This window comes from Myotis yumanensis, unplaced genomic scaffold (assembly GCF_028538775.1).
Source record: "Myotis yumanensis isolate MYYU_CA2020_CCGP unplaced genomic scaffold, mMyoYum1.0.hap1 SCAF_10, whole genome shotgun sequence".
NCBI classification, from domain to species: Eukaryota; Metazoa; Chordata; class Mammalia; order Chiroptera; family Vespertilionidae; genus Myotis; species Myotis yumanensis.
In genome coordinates, this window is record NW_027223761.1 from 61582701 (window position 1) to 61599228 (window position 16528).

A 16528-nucleotide genomic window follows, 5' to 3' on the forward strand; every position below is an offset into this window, starting at 1 on the left:
CCAGTTAAGAACAGAAAATCCTATAATAACAACATTAAAAAAAAAAGCAGGAATTGGATAATAGTGTCACACAACTATGGTTGGTTGGATACTAAGAAGGTTTCTCGCCAAACACATTTGGCTTATGTACAACACTGAAATAGAGGATATGAACTTAATTGAAGATGGGAAATAAAAAGTAGCTGAACTCTTGGGAGCCAATTGTCTAGTGTATCCATAATTTATTCATTCATTCAGAATATTTTAAGAACATATTATATTGGGTGCTATGAAAATTCAAAATGAATAGGTCATTGTATTCACCTTTGAGAAACTTGCAATTGAGTGATGATGGATAAGAGAAAGATCAACTAAGGATCCATTTGACAGAATGAAATAAACGCTATAAACAATGTGTAACATGACAATAGCTTTAAGGCCGCTAAGATGATAAACCTGCCCCCAACCTCTACTACTACCTGCATTCCCTGTCTGTCCATATTCTTTGACTTACATCCTATCATTATGAATGAATAATCCACATTTCTATCTAAGCCACAGCCTTGCAGGTATGTAGTATATTTCATCTTCTCTTGCATACCCAAGGATGGGACTCCACAATTTCCCCCTCTCTTTTCTGCATAATTAATTTTAAAATAGCTTTATTGAGGTATATAACCCACATACGATACAATTCACTCATTTAGAGTGTATGAATCAATTGTTTTTGGCATATTACGGTATTAATTTTTTTAAATTGTGGTAAATATATATAACCGTATTTGCCATGTTAACCATTCAATTCAGTGGCATTAATTATATCCACAATGTGGTACAGCCATTACCATTATCTTGTTCTGTAACTTTTATTAACCCAAACAGAAACTGTAACCACGAAGCAATAACTCTCCATTCTCCTCAACATTTCACCCCTGGTAACTTCTAATCTACTTTCTGTCTCTATGGATTTGACATCTATTCTAGATGTTTCATAAAAAATGAATCATATAACATTTGGCCTTTTGTGCCTCACTTATTTTATTTAGCATAACATTTTCAACATTCATCCATTTACCAGACCTTCATTCCTTTTTTATGGCTGAATAATATTCTTTGTATGAGCATGCCACATTTTGTTTACTTATTCATGTGTTGATGGACACAGAAGAAATATGTATGCTAAGTAAAATACACAGAGGAACTCCTAAATGTATATTTCTAGTTCTCACTTCCTCTTTTTTGAACTCCAGTACTGTATACTCAACTGCCTTTCCAGCATTTCTATTTGTATATCAAACACCTCAAAGTTCATAAATTCCTAATATTCCTTTTCAAACCTCCTCTTCCTGCCATCGTCCCCATTTCAGCCAATGTCAACCCTTCTGTCCAGTTCCTCAGACCCAAAACCTTGAAGTTGTTCTAGTCTCCTCTTTCTTTCAGTTCTGCATCTACTGCATTGACAAATCCTGTTGGCTCTTGTAAGTACATAGAACCTGACCCTCTCCCACCTGCACTGCTGCCACCCCGGCCCAGCGCCATCATCCTGCCCTATTGTGCCAACCTCTCCAGTGCCGTGGCTGCTGGAGTTTCTGTCTCCCTAGAGTCTGTTCTCCACACTGCACCAGAGTGTTGTTTTCAAACGCAAGTTGGTATAGCGGCCATTCCTCTCTCAAAATCCTCCATTTCCACCTCTCTCGCTCTGAGTAAAAACCAAACTCCTGCAAAGCGCTATAGTCTGTCCCCTGTTGAGTCTGTGACCCCATTTCCTATGCTCTCTGCCTTGCCCACAGCCACACCAGCGCCCCTATGGTTCCCAGCTTCCTTGGTGCTTGCTGCTCTCTCTGCCGGAAAGCTCTGCTGCCTGACAGCCCTGGCTCGTTCTTTCTCCTCCACCAGGCATCGCAGCACCTACGCTGCACCTAGGCCTGGGCTCCTAGGTCCCTGCCCTGCCCTTTTCCTTCACAGCACTCATCACCATCCGTCAGCCCATGTTTCATTTATTTGTTTATTTGTTGTTGTTCTGATAGGAATTTAAGCTCCAAGAAGGCAGGGGTATATATCTGCCTGTTTTATGTTTGTTTTTTATTGCTGTTTTTACTCCCTTACTCAAAGCACCTAGAGGGACGCCTGGCACAATAAATAAATGTTTGTTCAATGATGAATGAAAATTACATCCTGGTGACATGTTGCAGAGCACACTTTACTGCTGCTGTTAATTTCTGTCCTCCACTTTTCACCAATCTCTCTCTATATAAAGAGCCAGGGGCCGTCACATCTGAAACAACCGAACAGGCTGAGTGGGGCCACAAGACTGGCAGGCGGGTTAGTGAGGGACAACCAAACGACTGAACAGCAGGCTGCATGGGGTGATCAGGCCAGTAGAGGGGACAGTTGGGGGCGACCAGGTCGGCAGGAGGAGTAGTTAGGGGTGACTAGGCAGGCAGAGGAGGGCAGTTGGGGGGGGCCAAGCTGTCGGAGGGCAGTTAGGGGTGATCAGGTCGGCAGGCAGATGTGGTTAGGGGTGATCAGGCTGGCAGGGGGGCCAGTTAGGGGCGATCAGGTAGGAAGGCAGGTGAGCAGTTAGGAGCCAGCAGTCCTGGATTGTGAGGGGGATGTCCGACTGCCGTTTTAGGCCTGATCTTCAGGATCCTGAATATCGGGCCTAAACCGGCAGTCGGACATCCCCCGAGGGTTACCAGATTGGAGAGGATGCATGCTGGGCTGAGGGGCCCCCCCTCCTGTGTGCAGGAAACCACCCATTATCTTCACTATCAGAGAAGTGTAAACAAGGATCCTGGAATGCTGGTGAACCTTGAACCCATGGCAAGGGCCAGAGCTATGCACTGATTATTTAGTCCAGATAATAGGGACTCAAGCTATCTCCTGACCAAATAGTCTCAGAGTAAATCTTTCTAATATTTACTGACCTTTAATTTAGTCTGTCTGTTACTGCAATTACCTGCCTAAGAGCTAGATGTGTATCCAAAATTGAATAAAAGGTTGGCAAGGTCTGGGCACCAGGGGAAGTCCTTTCTCTTGCATTGGGCTTGCCTGCCTGGCCCCCAATATTTCCAAATTACTATTTCTTGTCTCGTCTCTTTCGTTTGCATGCGGCCCCTTCTCCAGATCCCAAACCCTGAACCATGTGGGATGTGGGAACATTCCCACTGTGCACGAATTTCATGCACTGGGCCTCTAGTTTATTAATAAATGTATTCATTGTTCAACTCAACCATTTTATAATAGAAGAATCTGAGGCCTTGAGGGGTTAAATGACTTACCTAGGGTTATAGGAGGGTTTGGCAACAGAGCCTCAAGTACAAGTCAGGGCTCTTCACATTCACCTTCCAGGTGGTCTAGGGGAGGCAGTCACTATAACAGAGCAAAAGCTGGAGAGTGAGTGAATGACAAGCCATTATGTAACTTTCTCAAATGGCTTAGCTTCTACCCTCAAATTGGAAAATCAGTCTTGGTTTGGCAATTTAGACTCACTGATTCCTCACCCTCTGTCTTCTTTCTGTGTCAGAGTGATGTGTTTTCTGGCCACTTGAACAGACCCATGTTTATATTTCTCAACTAGACATGAAACCACTTTATGCTCTGCTAGTTCCTGGGGAAATTTAGGCAATCCTGGGCAGGACTGTTAGATCCCAGGTCATTTGGGCTTGCGGAACTGACAAGTTGGAAGGAAACTGGGGCTTACCCAAGCCAATCTGTGTTACAGCTGAGGATCGGGAAGCCTGCGGTTGGGGACAGGCAGTGGGTGGCACAGGCCTCCTCACCTATGGGCAGTGTGGCTCCCACTAGTTAAGCTTTCTGCCAATGATCAATTTTGTGCTTTTTTTCCCCCTTAAGTAATGATAATATCTCTTTTCAAACTGGAAATTTAATTTTTAATCTCTTTTTGCAGCTTATATAGCTGCTATCTATAGAAATAGGTTTTGTTTCTTTGGAGGTATTACTCCTACAGTGAGTTCCTCATTAGCCCGGAATGAGTGATATGCTTTTCAGGGTTTCTGGTTTTCCTGTGCTGTGTCCCTCATACCCTCACATAAAGGAGGGCTGTCCCTACCGCCCAGGGAAAGGTGCAAGTACAGCATGCTGAGGGGCCTGGGTGAGCCCCCCCTGCTGTCATCACTAGCAGAGACCACATGACCAACTTGGTCATTACAGGGCCTTGGATTGGTGGAGTGCTTGAGAGTTTACAGACTGCATTCACACAAAGAATCGTTTGATTTTCTGGGCACCTCTGTAATACAAGCCAGGGTGATATCATCTTAATTTGATAGAAATGGTGAGAAAACTAAGTTTGGGGATGTCTATAGTCACATAACTAGAGAATGGCAAAACAAAGGGTTTTTACTCTGCTCTCAGTCTTTGTTTCTGTTGCAATGAAATTGTGATATGCTTTGGACAGAAAAAGCCAGTTGCTGCAGCTGATCGGTAGTTGCAACATCAAGTGTACTTTTCCAGACATTCATTCAACCAAATTTATTATGTACTGACTATGGGCCAAGCACTTTGCTAGGAGCTGGGGCTATAATATAATTCTTGCCTTGTTGGCATTATTAGACAAGATAGACATGCCAAGAAATAAAAACAGCAATATTACAATGTAAGTACTATCACAGAGAAATTAGCTAAGGAAACCCATATTTTAAAAGTAAGAAAAGATGATTTGTCCTAGAAATATAATTGGATTGAGGAAACAATAGCTGGGGAAGAGGGAGTACAATTCAAACAGCAGAATCTACACATTATACAGACATGCAGGCAAGACAAAGCCTGAGATTTTAACAGAATTAAATGCCATGTGGGCAGGGCGCTGCAGGGGGCAGTGACAGCTGACGATGAAGAGGCAGCAGAAACTAGGTCCTTAGGGAAGTTATTTTTGTGGTAACATCTAACCAGGTCCGGAGATGAAGCTAAAGTCCCCAAGACAGAGCCAGGAGAAGGCTGCTGCAGGGTTTCTGGTTTTCCTGTGCCTGGTCCCCCAGGAGGACTCGACCACAGAAGGACTAATTCCACAGGGGGACTCGATCTATTTGATGCTGAGGACCTGTGATCTGAAGAACAATGAATTGGAAAGAAAAGTATGTTTTTCTAAAATAAGAAAAACTGCAAATTAAAAAATGTGTTTAATTGAAATTTCTATAAAATGTACATTGTGTCTATTTAATAAAGTATTTAATGTAACAGTGACAAAAATTGCATAGCTTTCAAAACAATGAATGGGGTAGGCTTTTTCACTCTGTGCGAGTTGCAAAGAATCCAAAATTATTGCTGAGAAATCACCGCCAACCCAAAGCCAAGTAATTCCAAAAGGAAATTTATGAAAAAATGGAGTTTCGGTTGCATTTTGAGACTCATAGGGTGTGGGATGGGGCCCCTTTAAGAGCCACAATGCCCAGGATCTCCAAGGTCTTAAAAGGGCCCTGGCCTCGGCAGAGGAGCTGGAGTAGAACTGGGGTGAGGGAGGATGAAGAGCTGTGTTGATGTGGTGTTACTGGCTGAAGAAGAAAGTTTGTTAGGGCAGAAAGCAAGCAGACCAGGAATGTTTGTCTGCGCTGGTATAGGTTCTCCCATGGCCGGCAGGAAACCACTTCACATCTCTGTGCCTGTTTCCTCCTCTGTCAAATGCAAGGCTGGTCTAAAATCAGCCAGCACGTGGCCCACAGAAATAACTGACTGACATACTGTCTTTTTAAATTTTTTTATTAAAGTAATATATACTTTAATAAAAGTATTCAGTTTCAAAAGTCAAATAACATGTCAAGGCTTATAGCAACAAAAATGTGGTCCCCTGCTTTACCCACCCCCTACCTTGAGTCCTGTTTCCAAGATGTAAGAACTTCTAATTCCTTTAACAGTTTCCCCTGGTAGTCCTATCTTTTTTTTTTTTAAGTAATAATGTTTATTCTATAATTTTTTAGCTTTGCAATTTTAAATCCTACAAGGGCTGGAATTAATTAGGGTTAGGCAGTGAGGCACTCACTTCATTCACAAATTTACAGGGGTTATCAAAATAACTAACATTTTTTTTTAATATATTTTATTGATTTTTCACAGAGAGGAAGGGAGAGAGATAGAGAGTTAGAAACATCGATGTGAGAGAACCATCGATCAGCGGCCTCCTGCACATCTCCTACTGGGGATGTGCCCGCAACCCAAGTACATGCCCTTGACCGGAATCGAACCTGGGACCTTTCAGTCCGCAGGCTGACGCTCTATCCACTGAGCCAAACCGGTTTTGGCAAAATAACTAACATTTTAATGCAATGTTTTAAAAATCAAAATTTTGCAAGAAATCTATGATAATCAAAATACCAGTGAAGGCAGGCTCTGACTGGGCTGAGATGAGTGGTTAGAGAGTGCAGCTGAGTTATATAAGGATAGGGTTGGATTCTGTCTGTATTAACTTTTGATATTGGATGGTAGGAACACCTACTATGCACATTGTAATTGAGCTGTCCTCAGCCAGGCACTGGCTCCCTCATTTCCTCTCCCTCCCATCCACCCAATGGAGTACATTGGAATCACCTGTGGGGGGTGAGGGGGGGGGTGGGGTCTTTAAAATTGTCAATGCCCAGGCTGTATCCCAAACCACTTAAATCAAAATGTCTGGGTTGAAAAGAAGGCATCAGTGTTTTTTAAAAAAGCTTCCTACATGGTTCCAATGTGCAGCCCAAATTGTGAACTGCTGCAATAGAGTGACATCACAGTTATGGTCAAAGCATCATAAAGTGCTTACATCAATCATTTGGACCACTTACAGCTGAGTCCCATAGTATACTATAATTATATTTTGATATTGTATTCTTATTGATTGATTGACGAGAGAGAGAGAGAGAGATTGACTTGTTCTAACCATCCATGCACCCCATTGGCTGATTCCTGTAAGTGCCCTGACCAGGGATTGAACTTGCAATCTTGTCATATTGGGAAGATGCTCTAACCCACTGAGCTACCTGGGCAGGGCTTTCCCCCCATTTTTATTGAATTTATTGGGGTGACACTGGTTAACCACATTATACAGGTTTCAGGTGCACAATTCTACAACACATCCTCTGTGCTCTGTACTGTGTGTTCATCACCCCAAGTCAAGCCTCTGTCCATCACCATTTATCCCCCCCATTCCCTCCTGCACCTCCCTCTTCCTCTCCTCCCCCAGCAATCACCACACTGTGTCTGTGTCCATGAGTTTTTTCTCGCTTTTAGATTCTTGTTTGGCTCTATCCCTCCATCTCCCCTATCCAGCTGCCCTCCTCCCACGACAGCTGTAGGCCTGCTCTCTCTGAGTCTGTCTCTATTTTATTTGTTAGTTCATTTTGTTTATTAGATTCCACATGAGTGAAATCATATGGTACTTTCTTTCTCTGACTAGATTATTTCTTTTAGCATAATGCTCTCCAGGTCCATCCATGCTGTTGCAAAGGGTAAGATTTCTATTTTCGTGGCAGAGTAGTATTCCATTGTGTAAATGTACCACAGCTTTTTTATCCACTCACCTACTGATGGGCACTGGGGCTGCTTCCAAATCTTGGCTATTGTAAATACCACTGCAGTGAACATAGGGGTGCATGTATTCTTTTGAATTAGTGTTTCAGGTTTCTCCAGATAAATTCCCAGAAGTGGGATGGCTGGGTCATAGGTTTCATTTTTAATTTTTTTTTCACGTCCTCAAAAATATTTGATAGAAAAAAGGATGTTAATTGGAAAGAGCTGGATAGAAAACCACACATGCAGCAGGACACCAATATTGTAAAACAAACAAACACAATTTAGAGAAGTGCCAGGCGCGACAGCATCATGGCACTAACAGCGATTCTCCGTGCGGTGGTGGACTCGATCGTGTTCTAAATGTGTGAACTGTTCATACAAGTTCAAAAGCACTAAACGGAGGTTTAGGAAAAACTCCCAGGAAGGGGTCCTTCCGGGAGCTCTTCCGAGGGACACTTGGCCGGAAGTATGGGTTTAAGGTGAACCTGCTGGGAGGGGAACCAGGTAAGAGGTTTCTCATTCCAACACTGAGTTTCTGCTTCATCCCAGCGACTGTGAATGAACCGATCTGGCCCCTGCCTTCCAGGAATGGCCGCACGCTGAGTCACCCCTGGCCTCTGAGGGCCAGGCCTCAGCACTGCGCAGGCAGGGACCCCAGGAAGAGCTTCCATCCCATCTTAAAGGGGGAACAGGCTCTGGTGAATGTCTCCCTCACAACCCCACTAGAGCCAGCGGTCCAGCCGGGATTTGAATCAGAACTCTAACATCAAAGCCTGCTGCCTTACCCATGACGCTGCCACATCCAAATCTAAAAAAGCCTCTACCAATCAAACAATTTTAAAAAATTCAGTACTTGGCATAAAAGGAACCCAGTACCTAATCTCTTGGTCCCCACAGCTGTCTGTTGGGCTGCAGCCGAGTGTCCAGCAGGGTGAGTAACCACCTGTCAAAGGAACCAGTAGAAATAACAAGCCCAAACCATTGACATTGGTAAGCAAATGGACATCTATAGCTGGTCTGACCAGCGGGTCCCTTACCCCCACCCCCAACCCCCAGCTGACCAGAACCAGGGACCCCTTTTTTAATTTTTTGAAGTAACTCTATACTGCTTTCCACAGTGGCTGCATCATGTATAAGTTCTTTTCCCTTGCAAGTAAAAAACAAACAAACAAACAAAAAAAGCCTTATTTTTACTTTAGTATTCTTTTTATCTACTACTAGAGGCCAAGTGCACAATTTGTGTACGGGTGGGGTCCAGCCGGCCTGACCTCAGTTGGGGCAGATCCAGGCCGGGCCAGGCCTGTCGGAGGAGGAGATGGCGGGAGGTTGGCCAGCTGGCCCACCCTGATCACGGCCCGATAAAGGCAGGACTGGCTGGGTGGAGGGACCAAGGGCGATTGGCAGGGGGCCCCTGCCCCCGATTGGGGTGGGGGGCCTATTGGGGATGGGGCAGTCTTGGGGAGAGGCTGTGGGTGGTGGGCCGGCTGGCCCCGCCCCAGAATTGGGTGGGGGGAGGCCGATCAAGGGTCAGCAGCCAGGGGAGGAGCCATGGGAGGCTGGCCGGCCAGCCCCACCCACAATTGGTGTGGCGGCAGTGGGCATCATAGCGACCGGTCATTCTGGTCATTACAGCGTTCCAGGCACTGGCTTTTTATATAGATTTTTTTCCTTAGTGTTCCCTTTTTTCTTTTCTTTTTTTAAAAAATATTTTTATTGATTTTGGAGAGAGAGAGTGATAGAAACATCAATGATGAGAGGGAATCATTGCTACCTTCTGCATGCCTTCCACTGGGAATCAAGCCCACAATCTGAGCATGTGCCCTGACCAGGAATAGAACCATGATCTACTCCTGGTTCATGAGTTGATTCTCAACCACTGAGCCACACTGGCTGGGCCTTTTCTTTTTCTTTTTTTAAAATGTATTTTATTGATTTTTTACATAGAGGAAGGGAGAGGGATAGAGAGTTAGAAACATCTATGAGAGAGAAACATCGATCAGCTGCCTCTTGCACACTCCCCACTGGGTATGTGCCTGCAACCATGGTACATGGCCTTGACTGGAATCGAACCTGGGACCCTTGAGTCTTCAGGCTGACGCTCTATCCACTGAGCCAAACCGGTTAGGGCTGGGCCTTTTCTTAGAAGCCTCTCTGCCTTCCCCACCTTCCCCAGGACACAGGTAAGTACTCAGTCTTTTATGCCCCACATACTTTGTCCAAGCTACTGTACCCCCAGGGACTTCCCATCCTCTCTGTTTGTGGGTTACAGTCAACACATGCAATCAGTGTATCAAAGAATGAATACCTGGAAAATGGTCAGGGCAAGGTGATTATAAAAAAGTGATCCTGACTTATCTGTGGGTGGAGCAGAGTAAATACAGTCAGTTCCTAGGAACAAGTTGCTTGCCTATACTTGAAGGCAGAGACTTCATCATCATTACCCAGACTTTTGGGTTAAGGTATCTAGAGGTGAAGGAGAAAAGAGAGGTGTTACATGGGCTTAGTAAGAAAGAAAAGTCATCATAACTTTCCCAGTAGGGAAACCTTGTGATTTCATGTTATGCAATCTCCTTCTCTCTAGTGTTTGTCTTCATCTCATCAGTTGGTTGGTCACTTCACTTCTCTGAATCTCTGTTTTCTCATCCATAAAGTGCAGGGGTTAGACTCTACACCTGTACTGTCCACTATGAAATCCACTAGCCACATGTGACTATGGAGCAATTGAAATATGGCCAGCTTAAACTGAGAGAGGGTGTAGGTACAAAACAGGTGCTGAATTTTGGATATTTAGTATAAATAATAATGTAAAATACCTTACTCATAATTGCTATTGAATATATGTTGAAATGATAATATTTTGGATCTATTGGCTTGGATAAAATATGTTATCAAAGTTAATGCCACTTTATTGGTTTTTTGAAATGTGAAAACTGGAAAACTTAGAATTACATATGTTATTCTCATTGTGGATTTTGTTGCATTTCTATTGAACAGCACTGCCCTTGATGGTGTATGAGGTTCCTCTTACCTCCCTGATTCTATGACCCTAGGTATTCTTTTAAGTACTAATTCCCTGCTGATTTTACTCAGGAGAGGAAAAAATTCAGAGAACTTTTAAAATAATTTTTGCCTTCATGAAGCTCATACTCTCACTATAGAGGCTGAACTTGTCAGTAAGTTCTTGAATTGACCTTTCTCAGTAGCACCTGATCTATCTGGCTCAATAACCAAACATGGAACAGTTAGAAAACAATCAGGTTGGTCTGTTTTTAAACTAACAGGGTGTAAGTAAAGGCAAGGTAGCCACAGGTGAACTCAATATTTCATTTGAGGGAAATTCCTAATGTACCTTAACTTTTAAAGCATTCTTCTACCAAGGAAGTAGGACAACATTTCTTTCCCTGCTATTGACCTCTAAAAGCTGTTGGCTGGTCTGACCTAGTTTGTGGGAACATGGCTACTATAAATGCACCTAGAACAGTGGTTCTCAACCTTCCTAATGCCTCGACCCTTTAATACAGTCCTTCATGTTGTGGTGACCCCCAATTTCATTGTTACAAATTGAACATAATTAAAGCATAGTGATCAATCACAAAAATAATATGTAATTATATATTTGTTTTCCGATGGTCTTAGGCGACCCCTGTGAAAGGGTCATTCAACCCCCAAAGGGGTCGTGACCCACAGGTTGAGAACCACTGACCTAGAAGGTCTGAATTGTCGGTAAATACAGGACCCATTTTGGCACCTCCCTCGGGAAAATGGTGAAGAAAATTGAAATCAGCCAGCATGCCAAATACACTTGCTCCTTCTATGGCAAAACCAAGATGAATAGATGAGCTGTGGGGATCTGGCACTGTGGTTCCTGCATGAAAACAGTAGCTGGTGGTACCTGGAACTACAGCACCTCTTCTGCCATCACAGTAAAATCTGCCATTAGAAGACTGAAGCAACTGAAAGACCAGTAGAAGCCCCACAGTTTAAAACATTGCTAGCCTATAATAAATGGGTTAATTTAAATAAATAAATAAATGCTGTTGGCTTGAACAGTACCTCCTAATTGAGAGCAGAAAAATAAGAGAATTTAGAAGCATGAAGATACATAATACTAATAAATTAAAAAGGTATGGTGGATGAATGAAACTTAACTTAAAAAAAATATTACTGCCCGCCAGCATGGCTCAGTGGTTGAGTGTCGACCTATGAATCAGGAGGTCATGGTTCGATTCCCAGTCAGGACACATGCCCAGATTGTGGGCTTGATCCCCAGTGTGGGGCATGCAGGAGGCAGTGGATCAATGATTCCTTCTCATCATTGATATTTGTATCTCTCCCTCTCCTTTCCTTTCTGAAATCAATAAAAATATATTTAAAACAAAACATTACCAATACCAAAGCATAAGCTTAGAAATTTGCCATGGTGTCATTATGATCACTGATATTCAATAGGAATAGCCCAATTCATAGTTTGAGGAGGAAGAGACACTGTCAGAAGAAAAACTATATAGACACCTCAAAATGACCAACTCTAAATATTATTTGATAAAGTGACATGCACAGTAAATTCAGATTCTGAACTAACTTCCTGGTGACCTTTTGAACTTGCTATTGAAAACATCAAATACAGTGGGGTCTTGACTTACGAGGGTCCCGACTAACGAGTTTTTCTGCCGATGTTTTGCTTTGAGTTGCGAGCTAACATTCGGGTTACTAGCCAGCTTCAGATACCCCACCGCTAGTTGGCGCAGCAAACGTCACAGTGAACGCCGCAACATCAGCCCAGCATCACGTGTCTCACTCGTTCACTTTTTGATTTGACATACGAGTAATTTGAGTTACGAGCACCGTCATGGAACAAATTAAACTCGTAAGTCAAAGCCCCACTGTACATTGAAGTAATGTTTTGTTGATTTGGCAGATTTCCTGAGCCTGAAATTTCCCTTGAGAAGGTAGAGAAAATAAAGTCATTGCTGTAACTGAGCTGAGTTCTTTCATTGAAAGCAGGAATGCATTTTCTCATTTAGACAAAATCATTCAAATCTCTCCACTCCCTCTACTAATCTTCATTTTACAATTTTATAATAGGTGAGAGCAAGTTGTAATTAGTTTCCAGTAAACAGCAAAAAAAAAAAAAAAATCATTAATGTTCACTCCAAAATGAAAAGAATAAAGTACAAGCCATGCCCCTTTTCAGGTGAAATAATTTTTATCTTTACAGAGCCCTGGGCTCTCTACTCCGTTCCACACCCCAACTACCAATTGTAAAGACAAGTGATTTTCAGAGAAGAGCAGTGCTCTGCAGGAAACAGGAAACCAATGCATCTCCTCACTCACTCTCCCGTGATAAGCTGTGTTGGGACCCTTCACACATCTTCATATCTGCTCTGTTTGGAATTCAGACCTTCTCCCATGGGAGAAAGAGAGCACACATTATTCTGTTATTCCCAAGTGAAGTGTAAATTCTTCTGAGGGTGAACTCATTTATCTTTTCAGAAGCTAGCATAATGTTTGGTACACACGGAAATCACTAAAAGGTGAATTACTGGTAAAGGGGATTTTTAGAAGAGCTTTTGGAAACAGCTACTTCATTTCCTTGAGTGAAAACTGGGAGATGGGTATTTCTTATAAATAGTTTATACAGAGGTTTGGAATGAATAAATGGAGTTTAGATGTTTTCTAAAACCTTAAGAAGCTTATGAAGACATGGCTGCAGAGTTGGGCTATTTCAGGTTTGAGTGAGTTTAAGAGCAACACACAAACAGGAAGCAGCCAGCTGCCTCTTCGCCTGTTGCAATGGCAGAATGCAGACATTATTTGAGAAAAACAACTGCCTGCAAATATTCTACTAAGTAAGCAGGAATGGGAGATGGGGACAGCTTCTGAAAACATGTCATACTGGGATTTTTCACAGCTTCCCCGACCCTGGAGGTTTTAAGAGAATTGTTTCATGTGGTCTTTGGTTTCTGCTTACAAAACCCAGCAGCCTATTCTTGAACACAAAGAGGTGTTTCAGGATGTCCGGTGAGTGAACAGTGGCTTCCCTTTCTAACTTTTCAGAAATATATAAATTAAACTAGTCACAAAACTTCTTTTTTGTTTTCAGGGGGCAATGGGAACCTATTTCTTAACATTCTCTTCTGTGGTTTTTACATTTCCAAAGAGATGCTCTCAAAAGTCAAGAATAATATTACTTTTTACCAAATCCAAAGCCATCTCTTGGTCTTTATTTTCCATGACTTTCTATGAGCTCCATTGGATATCACTGGCCACCTGCTCCTCCTTGAAACCTCCTCTGTTCTGATTTATAAGATACCACACATTCCAGACTGCCCAGCTCTTTGATAGCGTATCTGTTTCCTCTACTCCAGGCACTTCTTTAGGCTCACTTTTGACCTTCTGGCTCTTCTCTTTCCAGTCTTCCCCAAAGAGTTGATCCACTTAAGCCTTTGCTCATCTTCTGTGCTCAGTGGATTCTACCAGATCTGTATACTCCATAGCCTGGAGCTCTATAAGCAGTGGTTCTCAACCTTCCTAATGCCACGACCCTTTAATTCAGTCCTTCATGTTGTGGTGACCCCCAATTTCATTGTTACAAATTGAACATAATTAAAGCATAGTGATTAATCACAAAACAATATGTAATTATATGTGTGTTTTCCGATGGTCTTAGGCGACCCCTGTGAAAGGGTCATTCGACCCCCAAAGGGGTCGCGACCCACAGATTGAGAACCGCTGCTCTATAGGAACATGTCCTTCAGTCAGCTCTCCTTCAACTTGACTCATTGTCAAAACCAGTGGTTCTCAACCTTGGCTGCACATTAGAATCACCTGGGAATCTTTTTAAAATCCTGATTTCTGGGCCTCATCCTTCAGAAATTCTGTTTCTTTGTTACTAATGTTGTGGCCCCACCCCATAACAAAGAAACAGAATTTCTGGAGGATGAGGCCCAGAAATCAGGATTTTAAAAAGATTCCCAGGTGATTCTAATGTGCAGCCAAGGTTTAGAACCACTGGCAAGACCTCATTCCAGTTGATCCCCCTCATTAGGGGAACCAGTCTCATGTGGTTTATTTTTTCCTTTGGTCTTCATAACTAGCCAGGCACACAGTCCTATAGATTTTTTTCTCTGAAATGTCTCATATCTCTTCCTACCTCTTTTTGGGGCACCATCCATCACACAAGTCACACCTACATTATTGACTAATTTTCTGGCTGACCACACAGGATGCATCCAATCAATCACTATATCTGGACATCTTCCTTTTCTGATATATATTTTATATTTTTTTTATTGATTTCAGAGAGGAAATCATGCATCATGGTAACCACCCGTTCAAATATCTTTACTGACTTTATTTCCTTCAGTAGATAATTTAAAATCCCGAGTGTCTAATGGTAAGATAAAAGGACTGAATATAGCCAGTTTGGCAGGATTGGAGAGAGGAGTCGGGATGGAGCCTAAACTCAAGATAAAGCTAGGAGTCTTGAGAGTGGTAAGGGCTGTGCTAAAGATTCTGATCTTTATCTTTAAAAAAAATGTGGAACCACTAACATATGTTAAGAAGTGAAGGATAGGCCTGCTGGTGTTGCTCAGGGCTTGAGCATTGACCCATGCACCAAGAGTTTACCAGTGCTATTCCTTGTCGGGGCACATACCCGGGTTGAGGGCTCAATCCCCAGTTGGAGTGTGCAGGAGGCAGCCACTCGATGCCATATCACTAAGGGACTTGCACTTTATCTTATAGAATTTGGAATCATTTAAAGGTTTTGGACAGTGGAAGGCCATGATAACATGCATTTGGAGCCATTACATCAGTAGCAATGAAGAGAATGGGTTAGAGCAGCGATTTTCAACCTTTTTCATCTCAGGGCATACAAGAACTAATTACTAAAATTCTACAGCACATCAAATTATATTTTCTTTGCCCTAGCTGGTTTGCCTCAGTGGGTAGAGCATCAGCCTATGGACCAAAGGATCCTGGGTTCAATTCCGGTTAAGGGCACGCACCTTGGTTGCAGGCTCCTGGTCAGGGTTCATGCAGGAGGTAACCAATCAATGTGTTTCTCTCACATCAATGCTTCTCTCTGTCTTTCCACCTCTCTTCCACTCTCCCTAAAAAATCAGTGGATTAACAAAAAACAAAATATATGTTCTTTACCAATCTGACAAAAAATAGGTATAATTTTGATTCATTCACACTGGATAGCTATTATTGTGTTGCTGTTGTCATTATTTTACTTGACAATCTAAGACAGGGTGGGTAACCTTTTTTTCTGCCAATAACCCCTAATGCTTCGGCAGGGCAAGACCAAATGATTTTATGGGCCTTATATGTCCCATGGGGCCGAATGTTCTCCATCCCTGACCTAAGGGGAAAGAGGTCAGTCAGTGTCCCTGACTAAATAGTCAGGTATTGCACGTTTGAAAAGTTCTTGTGGCACACCAGTTGAAAATTGCTGGGTTAGAGGAGGGGTTGACTGGAGTCAGGGAGACCACCTGAGGAAACTCTTATGATTGTCTAGATTAGAGATAATGAGGGAAAGAATTAAGGTAGTAGCAGTGGTGAGGAAAGAACAGAATAAGGAAATATGTAGATGTTAAAATGGACAGATATTCTGAATGATTACATGTGGTGAATTAAGGAGAATGAAAAATCCAAGTCCCATTCAAAGTTTCTGGTTAATGAAACATGTGTTGGGGCCATTAACCAGATATAGACACACTTAGGGTGAATCCTAATAATTCCATTGGGAACCTGCACAGCTGATGAACCTCTGGAATGCTATATGAAAATGTCCAGTAGATTGTTGAATAAAAGAATCTGGAACTGAGCAGGAAGATCTGGACTAGAAACAGACTCATAAGAGGAGTTATCAAGACATAGATGTTAAGTGCAGAGGTCTAAAGTCCTGATTCTTTCTTCTAATAGAGCTCCTAGTGTATCCTCTTAGTAATTTGAATATGGGAGACATCAAATAAATGGGTAAATGATAAATGAATCAAATTGAAAATTTAAGAGTGACTCAGATGAATACTTAAAAATATGT

General features: G+C 42.6%; 1 pseudogene; it reads left to right on the top strand.

The window, feature by feature from the left end:
* Positions 1-4898: 4898 nt before the first annotated feature.
* On the top strand, positions 4899-11447 carry LOC139018486 (large ribosomal subunit protein eL43-like; annotated as a pseudogene).
* The last annotated feature ends 5081 nt before the right edge of the window (positions 11448-16528 follow it).